Raw genomic sequence first — 16,587 nt, 5'->3', positions numbered from 1 at the left:
TCCTGGACAGGCCAACCAATCCCAGCCCCTTGCAAGAAGTAAAAAAAAATGTGTTATATCTAACCACTCTCCCCCCATGGTCCATCCTCTCCTCCATCACTCACATCACCCCCTCCCCCCCCTCCTTCTTACTCCAGATGTCTATACCCTGTTGAGTATATATGCTGTTTCCTCTCCTAGCCACCTCTGATGAGAGCAAAGATTCACTCATTCCCCCTTGTCTTCCCCACTTCTATATCTTTGCAATAGCTCATTGTAATAAAGAAAAATCTTATTATATGAAATATCTTAGCCTATTCCTCCTCTCCTTTTTTTCTCCCATTGCATTTCCCTTTTATCTATTGACTCCATTTTTACACCACAATATATCTTCAAATTCAGTTTTCTCCTGTGCTTCATCTATAAAAGTTCCTTCTAACTTCTCTATTAAATGAGAAGGTTCATATGAGTATTATCATTATCATTTTTCTATACAGGAATACATGTAATTCATCATCATTAAGTCCCTCATATTTTCCCCTTCTCCTCCAATCTCTATACTTCACCTGAGTCTTATATTTGAAGATCAAACCTTCTGTTCAGCTCTGGCCATTGCAACAGGAACATTTGAAATTTCCCCTGGTTCATTGAAAGTCCATCTTTTTCCCTGGAAGAGGACATTCAGTTTTTCTGGGTATTGATTCTCGGTTGCATTCTAAGTTCTTTTGCCTTCTGGAATATTATATTCCAAGCCCTATGAGTTTTTAATGTAGTTGCTGCTAAGTCCTATGTAATCCTGACTGCAGCTCCATGACAGTTGAATTGTGTCCTTCTGGCTGCTTGTAATATTTTCTCTTTGACTTGGGAATTCTGGAACTTGGCTATAATATTCCTGGGGGTTGTTTTTTGGATCTCTTTCTCTGGGAGATTGGTGGATTCTCTCCATTTCTATTTTGTCTTCTGCTTCTAGCATATCTAGGGCAATTTTCCTGTAATAATTCTTTGAAAATGATGTCAAGGCTCTTTTCCCGGTCATGACTTTAAAGTATTCCAATAATTTTTAAATTATCTTTCCTAAATATGTTTTCTATATCTGTTGTTTTTTCAATGAGATGTTTCACATTTTCTTCTAATTTTTCATTCTTTTGGTTTTGAAGTATTGAGTCCTGATTTCTCGTAAATTCGGCAATCTCCCTGAGTTCTATTCTTTGTCTGAAGGATTTGTTTTCCTCAGAGAGCTTACTTATCTCTTTTTCCATCTGGCCAGTTCTGCTTTTTAAGGCATTCTTCTCCTCAATAACTTTTAAACTATTTTATCCATTTGACCTAAGCTGGTTTTTAACATATTATTTTCTTCAGCATTTTTTTGGATCTCCTTGACTAAGCTGCTGACTTCTTTTTCATGTTTTTCCTGCATCTCTCTCTCATTTCTTTTCCCAATTTTTCCTCTATCTCCCTCACTTAATTTTCAGTCTTTTTTGAACTCTATCATAGCCTGAGCCCAATTTCTGTTTTTCTTGGAGTCTTTAGATGCAGGAGCTTGTACTTCCTCATCTTCAGACTGAGTGTTTTGATCCTTCTTGGGATCACAGGCAAAGTATTTCTCAATGGTGTTCCTCTTTTTTCTCTGCTAACTCATTTCTCCAGCCGGTGCCTGGTTTGGGGGTGCTTCTTGAGCTTTTGAGTATTAGTGGGACACCCCCACAAGGATCTTAGTGTGTGAGGCTCTGCCTTCCCTCCTGGTCTGTGAATGACCATAAGCACACTCCTCTGCCATGGGGTTGAGGTGAGGGTGGGCCCTGCTGTTCTATGGGGGACCTAGACTGCAATCAGGATCTGAATGTGGTCAGAACCCCAGAGTCCTGTTCCAGGTACAGAGGACAGACCTTGGCAGTCTCTCTCCACTCCCCTCCCTAGGCTTAGGGCTCATGCCCTGGGGGCTCCTGCTTACCAGCTCTACCTGTTTCTGGTTTCTGGAACTGGTTGCTGTGTGCCCTGAGGGCTAGTTTTCAAGTGCTCACTCTGGCAGAGGTTTCCCCCGCTGTTCCCCCAAGTTGTGTCTGGAGCTCCCTAGGGTGTAAGTCAGGAAACTCCCCAGCTGCTGTGAGCCACAGCTCCCAGTACCCTGGGGCTGCCTCCGGGAGGCTGAAGTTCCTTCACTCTGGTGGGCCACCCCTGGCAGGCTACCCCTCCAACCCCAGGGAGCAGAGCCTTTCCTCTCTTTCCCAGGTTACCTTGGGTTGGAGAACTGCCTCACTGGATCCCTCTGTGGGTTCTGTCTCTCAAAAAACTAGTTAGAGTCCTCAGCTTATAAATTTTGATCCACAGCACCTAAGAGACTGGTCCTCTCCTGTCGCCATCTTGACTCTGCCCCACTCCCTTTGAGATTCTTGATGTTTTGTTTCTCCAGATGAATTTTGTTATTATTTATTCTAGCTCTGTAAAATAACTCTTTGGTAGTTTGATTGGTATGGCCTTGAATAAGTAAATAAATTGAGGTTATATTAGTTCAGCTAACCCATGAGCAATTAATATTTCTCCATTTGTTTAGATCTGTCTTTATTTGTGTGAAAATTATTATATAATTTTATTCATCTTGTATATGTCTTGGTAGGTAGATTCTTTTTATGTTGTCTGCAATTATTTTAAATGGAATTTTCCTTTCTATTTCTTCCAGTTGAGTTTTGCTGATATAGAGAAATCCTGATAATTTGTGTGGATTTATTTTATATCCTAAAGTTTTGTTTGTTAATTGTTTCAATTAGTTTTTTGGTTGACTTTCTAGGGTTCTGTAAATAGATCATCATATTATCTGCAAAAAGTGATAGTTATGTTATCTCATTGCCTAGGCTTATTCCTTTAATGTCTTTTTTCTTGTTTTCTTGCTATAGTTAATATTTATAACTATAGTTGTATGATAAATGTACATTCTTATTTCACCCTTAATCTTATTGTAAAAGCTTCTAGTTTATTCCCATTACAGATAATACTAAATTTTTTTCAACATTGCTTGCATTAGTAATCTATAAGGAAATTGGTCTATAGTTTATTTTCTCTATTTTTGTTCAGTATTTGGATAACTAAAAGTATAATTCACCATATGAATAACAAAAACAAAAAACATGATTATATCAATAGATGCAGGAAAAGCATTTGACAAAATACAATACCAATTTCTACTAGGGAAAAAAACTAGAAAACATAAGAATAAGTGGGGTTTTTCTAAAAATAAGGTCATAAAATCCAGAGCAAGTAATTAAACCAGAAGCCTTTCCAATAAATCATTCCCCAATTGTTACATGATCAAAGGTTATAAAAAGACAGTTTTCAGATGAAGAAATTAAAGCTAGCTATAGTTATATAAAAAAATGTTCTGAATCACTATTGATTAGAGAAATGCAAATTAAAACATTTTTGAGATATCATCTAACACCTATCATAATGGCTAATAGGATAGAAAAGTAAAATGATGAATGTTGGAGAAACTGGAAAAATTAGGGCACTACTGCACTATTGGTGGAGCTGTGAACTGATTCAAGTATTCTGGAGAACAATTTGGAACTACACCCAAAGGATTATAAAGCTGTGTATGCCCTTTGATCCAGAAATATCACTACTTGATCTGTATTCCAAAGAGATGAAAAAAAAAGGTCTGGGGAGGAGGGGAAATAGATGGAATTCTTATTTAGCTAGTACCACATTGTTTTGATGATTATCATTCTGTTATACAGTTTGAGATCTGGTACATCTAGGTCACCTTTTTTCACATTTTCCCCAATAATTCCTTTGATATTCTTGGTCTTTTATTCTTCCAGTTGAATTTTGTTATTACTTTTTCCCCCTCTAGTAAATGAATTTTTGGTAGTTTGATTGGCATGGTGCTAAATAAGTAGATTCATTTAGAAAGAATTGTCATCTTTATTATATTGACTCAGTCTACCTGTAAGCAATTGATATTTTTGCAATTGTTTAGATTTCACTTTATTTGTGTGAAATGCTTTGTAATTGTAAGCTATAGGAATAGTTCCTGGATTTGTTTTGGCAGGGAGACTTTCAAGTATTTTAGATTATTTACAGTTATTTTAAATGGAATTTTTTTCAGCTTTTTGCTACTGGACTTCAAATTCAAGATTGGGCTAGTTAAGTATTATTTTCTCTTCTGCTCATTTGGGGATATTTATATTATATCAAATATCCCTCCATTTCATTTAGATTATCAGCTTTATTAGTATATGGCTAGGTTAATGGCTTCTAAGAATTGTTTAAATTTCATCTTCATTGGTTATATATTTAACCTTTTTTGTTTTTAATACTGGTACTTTTTTCATTTTTTTTAATCATTAGCCAATAGTTCATCTATTTAATTGGATTCCCCCCATAAATTCGGGTCCTTCTTTTCTTTATTCTTTTTTAATTTTCAGTTTTATTAACTTTTGCTTTATTTTCCAGGATTTCTAATTTGATGTTTAATTAGAGATTTTTAATTTTATCTTTTTCCATTTTTTTGCTTACCAGATTTATTGATTTGCTCTTTCTTTTATTGATGTAAGCATTTAGATATATACATTTTCTCCTAAGAACAGCTTTGGCTGCATGCCATAAATTTTGGTATGTTCTTTCACTATTGTCATTATCTTTGATGGAATCACTGATTGTTTCCTATGATTTGTTCTTTGGCCCCCTTCATTCATAGTATTATCTTTAGTTTCCAATTAATTTTAAATGTCTCAAAGGCTCTTGACTGAAAGTAGATTTATTGCATTATCATCTGAAAAGAGTGAATTTAATATTTCTGCTTTTCTGCATTTGTTTTTGAGGTTTTTATGCCTAATATGAGGTCACTTTTTGTGATAGTGCCATATACAGCTAAGAAAAAAAATGAAATCTTTTCTATTATCGCTCAATATTCTCTAGAGATCTGTTATATCAAATTTTTCTAAAATTCTATTCATCTCCTTAACTTCTTTCTTGTTTATTTTATCATTAGATTAATCAAGGTCTGAGAGGAGATAAACTGAGGTCCACCACTGGTAAAGTTTTATTCTCTATTTCCTCCTGTGACTAAGTTAACTTTTCCTTCAAAAATTTGGATGCTTTCTGGGGCGGCTAGATTGCACAATGAATAGAGCACCGGCCTTGGCGTCAGGAGTACCTAGGTTCAAATCCAACTTCAGACACTTAATAATTACCTAGCTGTGTGGCCTTGGACAATTCACTTAACCCCATTGCCTTGAAAAATATAAAAAAGAAAAAGTTTGGATGCTTTGCCAAATGGTACATATGTGTTCAGTATTGATAATGATATTTGATGTTACTATTTGGCAAAATGTAGCTTCTTTGAATATTTCTTTATATTATGTCTATTTTCCTTGGTCTGAGATCATGTTTGATGGCCCTTTTTTTCCTTAGCTGAAGCTTAAAAGATTTTTCTGAATTTCCTTATTTTAGCACTGTTTATATGATTTTCTGTTTTAAGTGTGTCTCTTGCAAACAATATATTATTGTATTCTGGTTTTTAATCTTTTCTTCTGTCTACCTCCATTTTATAGGTAAATTAATTCCATTCATATTCACAGTAATGATACTAATTGTATATTTCCCTCTATCTTATTCTCTTCTATTTCTTCTTATCTTCTTTAAAATATTTGCCTCATCAAAAATTCATGGTCTCCCTTAATCTATTATCTCTCTTACTCTACCTCCACTCCTCAGGCTTTTCTCTTTACCTCTTCCCCTTCTACTTCCCTTGGGGTAAGATGAATCTGTATAACCAACTGTGTGGGTATATATACATATATATATTGTTCCCTCTTTGAACCAGTTCAGATGAAAATGAGATTCAAATGTTGCCTTCTCCCTCCTCCAATGGAAGGGAAAATTCAATTATAAAAACTCTTGCTTGAGCACCTCTTTTATGTGAGATAAAAACCCCATTCTTTTCTCCTTTTCCTCTTCTTCCAAAGCATCTCTTTTTCCTCACTCTTCTATTCTTTTCTTTTTAATTATCCTAATATAACAGACTCACACCCATGCTTCTAACTGCAATGCTGATAAAGTTCTTAGGAGTTACATGTATCTTCTTCCCATATAGGAATATAAATAGTTTGACCTTATTAAGTCCCTTATTTTTTTCATCTTTACTTTTTTATGCTTCTCTCGAGTCTCATGTTTGCATGTCAGATTTTCTATTCAGTTCTGATCTTTTCATCAGGAATGTTCAAAAGTACTCTATTTCATTAAACATTCATTTTCCCCCTGAAGGATTATATTCTGTTTTGCTGGGTTGGTTATTGTTAGTTGTAATCTTATCTCCTTTCCTTCCAGAATATCATATTTCAAGTCCTTTATTCCTTTATAGTGGTAGATGCTAACTTTTATATGATCCTGACTATGGCTATAAAATATTTTAATGTTTTGGTTTTTTCCTTCTGGATGCTTGCACTGTTTATTTTCCTTGACCTGAGTGCTCTGGAATTCCTGGGCATTCTCATCTTAGGTTCTCTTTCAGGAAATGATTAGTAAATTCTTTCAATTTAAATTTCTATTTGCCCTCTGGTTCTGTGGTATCTAGGCAATTTTCCTTTTTTATTTCTTGAAAAATTTTGTCTAGGCTCTTTCTTTTTCCCATCATGGGTTTCAGGTATACCAGTAATTCTTTTTTTTTTTTTTTAGGTTTTTGCTAGGCAATGGGGTTAAGTGGCTTGCCCAAGGCCACACAGCTAGGTAATTATTAAGTGTCTGAGACTGGATTTGAACCCAGGTACTCCTGATTCCAGGGCCAGTGCTTCATCCACTGCACCACCTAGCTGCCCCCTTATACCAGTAACTCTTAAATTATTTCTTTTTGCTCTATTTTCCAGGTGGTTGTGTTTCTGACGAGATATTTCACATTTTCTTCTATCCTTTCAGACTTTTAACTTTGTTTTTTGTTTGTTTCTTGAGATATCTATCATGAAGTCATTCCCATTTTTTTGTTGTTGTTTTTGCAAGGAAAATGGGGTTAAGTGGCTTGCCCAAGGCCACACAACTAGGTAATGATTAAGTGTCTGAGGCTGGATTTGAGCTCAGGTATACCTGACTCCAGGGTCGGTGCTCTAACCACTGTGCCACCTAGCCACCCCAGTCATTCCCATTTTTAAAAATTGTTTTCTTTGGAAGGTTTTCATAGCTTTTTTAAAAAAAACTAAGCTGGTAATTATCTTTTTGTAATTTGCTTACATTGCTCTCATTTCTTTACCTAAATTTTCCTCTACTTCTCTTATTTCAGTTTTAAAATAAATTCTTGCCTTACAACATGATGTGAAACATAGAGAATTCTGATTGCTATCTTTCTGTGCTCTAGTCCTTCCCCAGGGAGGAGCTTTGCTCCCTCAGGACCACAGAATGTAACTGATCTTCTCTGATCTGGAACCATGACCCCAGATTTGAAAAATGGGCAAAAGAGGTGCTGCTCACCATTACTTCTGATGCTTCTGCTGCCTGTTGACCCAGGTACTGGTCCTTCACATATACTCACATACACATACACAATTCCCACCCCAGTATTTGTAGAACTTTCTTTATGTCCTCTGAAGCTGTCCTGAGCTGGAAAAGTTGGGTGCCGGTGCAGTTAGGTGGCACAGTAGATTAGAACACTGGACTTGGAATCAGGAGGACCTGAGTTCAAACCTGACCTCAGATACTTAATAATTGCCTAGTTATGTGACCTTGAGCAAGTCATTTAATCCCATTGCCTTACAAAAAAAGAAAGAAAAATTAAGTGCTATGACTTTTACTAAATGATCAAGAAAAACCAGTAATAATCGTAACATTTAATTATCAGAAGACAATAGCAAAAAACAACTTAAAATATAATTGTTCACTCATATACCCTTCTACCAATATATACTGTTTCCATGGGGAAGAATTAGTATATGCCTATGGAAAATTATTAGGGACACATATGAGTGACAAAATTCACAGAAAGGCTCTATGGAAAACAGTTTAGAACATTGTCCAGAAAATTACACCCTTTGTGTAGCTGTGTGCACACCCTTTGACCCAGAAATATCACTACAGCCCAGAGAAAGTATATGTACAATAGATTTTGTGGTAATTCTTTTTTTGTGTAAGATGGAAAACCTCAAACTCAAAGAGTGTCTATCAATTAGGAAATAACTGAATAAATGATGGGTAGATAAACTGTGGTATAGAAATAATGAAAAGGACAATATCAGAGAAACCTGGTAAGACTTGTATAAAATGATACAGAGCAAAGTAAGCAAAACCAGGAGAACTATTTATGTAATAACAATACTGAAAAAATACAAACAGATTTTTAAGAATTTGCAATTCTATTGCGTCTAGTCAACAACCATAATTCCAGAGGACTGATGATGAAGTATGCTACCCACCTCTTGAGAGGACATAAACTAATATGCAGGAAGAGATACACATTTCTGAACATGACCAGTATAGATTATATTTTACTTTGATTGACTATGTATTCATTATAAGGTTTTTTCTTTTATTTTTTTTCATAGTGGGATGGTAGAAATATTTTTGAATTGAAAAATTTAAATTAATCAAAATTTATATGCCGAGGACAACTCAAATTTTAGACCTCAGGACCTCCTGAAATCTATCAATGGAACTAATTGAGGGGTTAAGAGGCCCTCTCTCATGAAAGAAAACAAATTCATTTTCCTGCCAAGTGGGAACTCAACAGTACTTATATATAATATTAACATAATTCCAAAATAATTTTGTCAGTTATAATCTGCAAAACTCTTTTTAAAAGTCACATGCAAATGAGTTAATGGACCATAATGTCCTGCATGTAACCATGCCTCAACCATTGCTCTGCCTTCAAACAGCTCTGTTCAATATCTGAGGGGAATCTTCCATCTAGTCCTCAAAATAACCAATGCTTCCTTATAATTTTTTTAGGTTTTTGCAAGACAGTGGGGTTAAGTGGCTTACCCAAGGTCACACAGCTAGGAAATTATTAAGTGTCTAAGGCTGGATTTGAACTCTAGGGCCGGTACTCTATTCACTGCACCACCTAGCCACCCCCCTTATAATATCTTTATCTGAGTAGTCATTTAAGTTGATTTTTGTCATTTTTTCCCAACTCACATGATGTTTTCTGCCCCTCTCAGTTATTAAGTTGATCATATGGGAAAGGGGATAACTCCATACCCATATAACTTTTGGACAGATATGTTATGGAGTTTATCAATTCAAGGCCCTCTAGTTGGTATCCATGTGAGGCACCAATTAGAAGGCAATTAATAGGAACAAAGAGAACAAACTTTTGGGGGGAAAATTACTCAGTCCAAGTACCGACTGATGACCCTAAACAGGATGCTATGCCAATCTAGCCAAAGATCACAGTTAATCAAATCCAAAGGAATAGGCAGAAGCTAGGAAACTAATCTATCAGCTGGAGTCCAAAGCCGAGAAAATCAGCACACAGACATGGAGAATTCACTAGGAAGGAAAGAATTATAGAAGGTATGTCTTATAGAACTTTTCTACAGTAGACAAGTGATTTTTTTAGTCTATAATTTAGATTAAATCATACTTTCCTTCCTCTCTTCACTGAGCTAATTCAGTCTATGATCTCAGTCTGAGCAAGGAAATCCAATAAAATCCTTACAATTCTACCCTATGATGATATAATGCTTTGTTGAAGTGTTAAATTTCAGGCTGAAAGGAAAAGCATAGGCCAGGCAGAAGATAAAATTACAGGAGGAAGCTAAGATTCAGAGCTAGAAAAGGACTCATCAAAAATTAGGGAGAATCAGAACACAGGTCTCTTGATTTACTGAAACAAGTATCCTTAAGAAATACCTGATCCAAAGAATACTATTGACTTCATTTATATCCCAATTAATCTATAGAATAATGTGATGGATCAGACATTGGACTTATAGTCAGGAAGAGACCTGAGTTTGAATCTTGCCTCTAACTTAATTCTGTGATTGTGGTCAAGACACATAACCTGAATAGGACAGAGCTAGAAGTGGAAGAGAATTCAGACACTATTTTAGTTCAACCTCTCATTTTGAAGATGAATAAACTGAGATCCATAGTGGTTAAATGCCTTGCCCAATCACATAGGTAGTAAGTCTGGAGGCAGGTTTTAAAAGGCTGGTCCTCTAATTAAAAATCTAGTGCTCCTTTCATTGTTTCATGCTCTCTCTGTTCCTCAGTTTCCTCATCTGCAAAATAATGGGCTTGTTCTCAATGATATTTAAATACCTTTCAGCTCTAAATCTAGATTTCTTTTTTATCTATTTAATGTCATTCCTCCCTCATTCCTCCCTCCATACATGTTTAAAAAAATTTAATGTTGTTTTCAAAACTTTGAGTTCCAAATTTTCTCCCTTCCTTCTCCCTACACCCTGTACCCCATATTGATAAAGCAAATAATTTTTTTTTGCAAGGCAATGGGATTACATGGCTTGTCCAAGGCCACACAGCTAGGTAATTATTAAGTGTCTGAGGCCAGATTTAAACTCAGGTACTCCTGACTCCAGGGCCAGTGCTCTATCCACTGTTCCACCTAGCCACCCCAAAAGCAATTAATTCAATATAGATTATACATTCAAATCTAAATATATGATTCTGTTATCCTATATTTTAAGAGTGAAGTAGTGGGCAGCTAGGTGGCACAGTGGATAGAGCACCACCCTGAAGTCAGGAGGACCTGAGATCAAAGCTGACCTCAGACACTTAATAATTACCTAGCTGTGTGACCATGGGCAAGTCACTTAGCCCATTTCCTTGCAAAAACAAACAAAAAAGAGTGGAATAGCTAGGTGGCACAGTGGATAAAAGACCTCATTTCAAATCTAGTGCCAGTCCCTTTTCCTAGTCTAATCTCTGGTAAGTCATTTAACCTCTCTGTGCCTCAGTTTCTTCATCTATAAAATGATAATAATAACAACATCTCAGGGTTGTAGTGAAAATGAGTTCACATATGCAAGTACTTTGCAAACCTTAATGTGTCATAAAAATACTAATTATTGTTTTGCTGTTGTTTCCTGTTTTAAACATAGTATTTTGTTTTGCTACTTTTTAAGATCAGTTTCTCTTAACATATAGAAGAGAAGCATAGTGATTCCAATTACTATGGAATCAAGAAGGCACAGGTCCAAGTCTAGAATTTGGTTCATACTATCTGACTTTGTCCTTCAATCTCTCAGTTTCCCCAACCTAAAACTATAAATTATCAATGTGATGCCAATCTTCATAGTTGGAGAGAATTTCTAAAATGATTAAATTATAGAGCCACATTAAAATTGAATAACTGAATGAATGAATACCAATTGAGTTTATTCATGATAGCCAAAATCCAAAGGATATCCGAGCTTGATTGGTCAATGATTTTAAACACTGGGCAGATGGACTGATCAACATCCCCATATAAACCTTCATTGTACAAATACTAAGCTCTATAGATCAAGAAGTTGACTGGACAAAAGAATTTCTTCTTTGGGTTTAGGACTAGGTTCTTCCATCTGTCTCTTGGGTTAAAAAGAGAGGATTGTGTCCTATTCACTTCCTTATCAGGTCAGGTCTTCAAATATTCTGGTTAATGTCCATATTTGAAGCCTAGCTCAGAGAGGGAAATATCTCTAATGCAATTGTTAAAAATTCCATTCTGCATCTCTTCCTTGGTCATAAACTGCTTCCCTTTCCATAGATCTGACATGTAGATTACTCTTGGATCTCCCAATTCTAAAATATACAGAGAACTGTGTCATATTTTCATAAAAACAAGCCATTACCAATTGACAAATGATTAAAGGATATGCAAAGGCAATTTACAGATGAGATCAAAGTGATCCATAGTCATATGAAAAATTGCTCTAAATGACTGTTAGAGAAATGCAAATTAAAGCATCTCTGACATACCATCTCACACCTCTCAGACTGGCTAATATGACCAGAAAGGACAATGATCAAGGTTGGAAGGAATGTGTGAAATCTGGGCCACTAATGCATTGTTGATGGAGCTGTGAATTCATCCAACATTTCTGGAGAGCAATTTGGAATTATGCCCAAAGGGCAACAAAAATGTGTATACCCTTTGATCCAGTAATACCACTACTGGGTCTATACCCTGAAGAGATGAAGAAAAAGGGTAAAAACATTATTTGTACAAAAATATCCACAGCAGCCCTATTTTTAGTGGCAAAGAATTGGAAAATCAAGTAAATGTCCTCCAATTGGTGAATGGCTTAATAAACTGTGTATGTATGTCATGGAACACTATTGTTCTATTACAAACCAGGAGGGACAGGAATTCAGGGAAGCCTGGAGAGATTTGCCTGAAGTGTTGCTGAGCCAGATAAGTAGAACCAGAAGAACACTGCACACCCTAAAAGCAACATAGGGGTGATGATCAATCTTAATGGACTTGCTCATTCCATCAATCCAATAATCAGGGACAATTTTAGAGTCCCTTCTACAGAGGTATCTCTGTATCCAGAGAAAGAATTGTAGAGTTTGAACAAAGACCAAAGACTATTACCTTCATTTTAGGAGGAAAAACATCGTTATCTTGCTATGTAATTTTGCTATCTCTTATGCTTTATTTTTAGTCCTTAAGGATATGCTTTCTCTCTCAACACATTCACCTTAGATCAATGTATACCATGGAAATAATGTAAAGACTGGCAGATTGCCTTCTGTGGAGGGTGGGAGGAGGGAAATTGTAAAACTCAAAATAAATAAAATAAATAAATAAAACAAAATAAATAAATAAATAAAATCTTTCTTTCAAAAAAAATTCCATTCTGTGGTCATGTCTAATGGTGTATGGGTTGTAATCTATTAGATTTGCTAAAATCAAAGCATGGCATGCCTTTGAATGGATAGATTTTTGAAAAAAGTTAAGTGCAAATATCAAAGACTAAAGAAGACTTTTGCTAGGTGAGAAATTTGTGTTATTGAGAAGTCATAAAAAACATTTTCAGGACATATTATAATTACCTGTATTTTTGTCTTTCCCCCAAATGAACTGAGCTACCTGAGGGCAAGAACAATCATATGAATGATTACCACAATATTTCATACAAAGTCAGTCAACAAGCATCTATTAAATGGTTGATGGTGTTGTTAGAGAATTAAGCTGGAATGAGAAAAACTTGAATTGAACCAGAAGAACATTATATACACTACCAAAAACATGGGATGATGATCAACCATGATGAACTTATTCATTTCAATACTACAATGATCAAAGAAAATTTTAAAAGACTTGTGATGGAAAATACTATACTTAGATACAGAGAAGGAACTGTGGAATTTATATGAAGGCCAAAGCTTATTATCTTCAATTTTTAAAAGTTGTCTTATGTAATATGTCATTTTTTTCTCACTAAAGTTTTCTTTCTTCTGTTTGGATCTGATTCTTCTTTCACAATATGTTCAACATTTTTTTATTTTTTATTTTTATTTATTTAAGACAATGGGGTTAAGTGACTTGCCTTCCCCCTTTCCACTCCATTGAAAAGCTTTTTCTTGACTCTTATGTGAAATTTCTTATCTCTTTTCCCTTCCTCCCAGTACTTTCCTTTATTACCCATTGACTGCATGTTTTTATTATATTACACCATTATATTCTATTCCTTCTTGTGTCCTGTCTATATATGCTCCTTCTAATAGCTCTTATATAAATCAGAAAGTTCATATGAGTTATTAATATCTTCTTAACATGCAGGAATATAAACAGTATAATATCATTAAGTTCCTCATAGTTAGTCCGTCTCTTCCAGCCCATCTATGGTTCACCAGAATCCTGTATTTAGAAATCAAACTTTTTGTTCAACTCTGGTTGTTTCAATAGGAAAGTTTGAAAGTCCCCTGTTTCAATGAAAGTCCATCTTTTCCCCCCTGAAAGAGTATGTTCAGTTTTTCTGGGTAGTTGATTCTTGGTTGCAAACCAAGATCTTTTGCCTTCCGGAATATCATAATCCAATTCCTACAAGCCCTTAATGTAGATGCTGCCAGATCCTGTGTGATCCCGACTGTGGATCCTTGGTAGTTGAATTGTTTGTTTCTGGCAGCTTTTAGAATTTTCTCTTTGATTTGGGAATTTGGCTATAATATTCCTGGAAGTTTTTCTTTGGGGATTCCTTTCAGGAGGTGACCAGTGAATTCTCTTGATTTCTATTTTCCCCCTCTGCTTCTAGGATCTCAGAGCAATTTTGCTGTATTATTTTTTTTTTGCAAGGCAAACGGGGTTAAGTGGCTTGCCCAAGACCACACAGCTAATTATTAAGTGTCTGAGACTGGATTTGAACCCAGGTACTCCTGACTCCAGGGCTGGTGCTTTATCTACTATGCCACCTAGCTGCCCCAATTTTGCTGTATTATTTCTTGAAAAATGAGGCCTAGGCTCTTTTCCTGGTCATGACTTCCAGGTAGTTCAATAATTTTTAAATTATTTCTTCTGGATCTGTTTTTTCAGGTAGGTTGTTTTTTCAATGAGATATTTTACATTTTCTTCTCATTTTTGGCTTTTTTGGAAGAGTTTTATTTCTTCCTGATTTCTTGCAAAGCCATCAGCGTCCTTTAGTTGCATTCTGCATTTGAAGGAATTATTTTCTTCAGAGAGCTTTTTTTATCTCCCTTTTCAGCTGGGCAATTCTGCTTTTTAAGGCATTCTATTCCTATTTGCCTTTTGTTTTATTTTTTTTTCCCATTAGGGCTAAACTGGTTTGTAACATATTATTTTCTTCAGTATTTTTTGATATATCTTTCTTTCTTTCTTTATTGATTTTTTAAAATTTATTTTTATTAAAGATATTATTTGAGTTTTACAATTTTTCCCCCAATCTTACTTCCCCCCCCCTACCCCCACGGAAAGCAATCTGTCAGTCCTTACTTTGTTTCCATGTTGTACCTTGATCCAAATTGGGTGTGATGAGAGAGAAATCATATCCTTAAAGAAGAGACAAGAAGTCTAAGTGGTAACAAGATCAGACAATAAGATATCTGTTTTTTTCTAAATTAAAGGGAATAGTCCTTGAACTTTGTTCAAACTCCACAGCTCCTTATCTGGATACAGATGGCACTCTCCTTTGCAGACAGCCCAAAACTTCCTGATTGTTGCACTGATGGGATGAGCGACTCCTTCAAGGTTGATCATCACTCCCATGTTGCTGTTAGGGTATACAGTGTTTTTCTGGTTCTGCTCATCTCACTCAGCATCAACTCATGCAAATCCCTCCAGGCTTCTCTGAAATTCCATCCCTCCTGGTTTCTGATAGAACAATAGTGTTCCATGACATACATATACCACAGTTTGCTAAGCCATTCCCCAATTGAAGGACATTTACTTGATTTCCAAATCTTTGCCACCACAAACAAGGCTGCTATAAATATTTTTGTACAAGTGACTGAGTAGTGGTATTTCTGGGTCAAAGGGTATGCACATTTTTGTTGCCCTTTGGGCTTAGTACCAAATAGCTCTCCAGAAGGGTTGGATGAGTTCACAGCTCCACCAACAGTGTAATAGTGTCCCAGATTTCCCACAACCCTTCCAACAATGATCATTAACCTGGCTGGTCGTATTGGCCAATCTGAGAGGTATGAGGTTGTGCCTCAGAGAAGCTTTAATTTGCATTTCTCAAATAATGATTTAGAGCATTTTTTCATATGGCTATGGATTGCTTTTATCTCCTCATCTGTAAATTGCCTTTGCATATCCTTTGACCATTTGTCAATTGGGGAATGGCTTTTTTGTTTTAAAAAATATGACTCAGTTCTCTGCATATTTTAGAAATGAGTCCTTTATCAGAATCATTAGTTGCAAAGATTGTTTCCCATTTTACTACATTTCTTTTGATCTTGGTTACAGTGGTTTTATCTGTGCAAAAGTTTTTTAATATAATGTAATCAGGGTGGCTAGGTGGCATAGTGAATAAAGCACCGGCCCTGGAGTCAGGAGTACCTGGGTTCAAATCTGGTCTCAGACACTTAATAATTACCTAGCTGTGTGGCCTTGGGCAAGCCACTTAACCCCATTTGCCTTGCAAAAACCTAAAAAAAAAATTAATGTGATCAAAATCATTTCATTGGTTTTTGGTGATGTTCTCCAACTCTTCCTTAGTCATAAACTGCTCCCCTTTCCATAGATCTGACAGGTAAACTAGTCCTTGATCTTCTAGTTTGCTTATAGCATTGTTTTTTATGTCTAAGTCCTGTAACCATTTGGATCTTATCTGGGTAAAGGGTGTGAGGTGTTGGTCTAATCTAAGTTTCTTCCATACTAACTTCCAATTATCCCAGCAGTTTTTATCAAAGAGGGAGTTTTTATCCCAATGGCCGGACTCTTTGGGTTTATCAAACAGCAGATTATTACTATAATCCTCTCCTGCTTTTACACCTAGTCTATTCCACTGGGCCACCACTCTGTTTCTTAGCCAATACCAAACAGTTTTGATGACTGATGCTTTATAATATAATTTTATATCAGGTAGGGCTAAGCCACCTTCTTTTGCACTTTTTTTCATTAAGCTCCTGGCAATTCTTGACTTTTTATTTCTCCATATGAATTTACTTACAATTTTTTCTAACTCATTAAAATAATTTTTTGGATTTTTGATTGAT

The sequence above is a fragment of the Macrotis lagotis genome, chromosome 3 (genome assembly GCF_037893015.1).
Source record: "Macrotis lagotis isolate mMagLag1 chromosome 3, bilby.v1.9.chrom.fasta, whole genome shotgun sequence".
Lineage (NCBI taxonomy): Eukaryota > Metazoa > Chordata > Mammalia > Peramelemorphia > Peramelidae > Macrotis > Macrotis lagotis.
The sequence above is the reverse complement of the archived record's forward strand: the minus strand, read 5'-3'. Positions refer to the sequence as shown.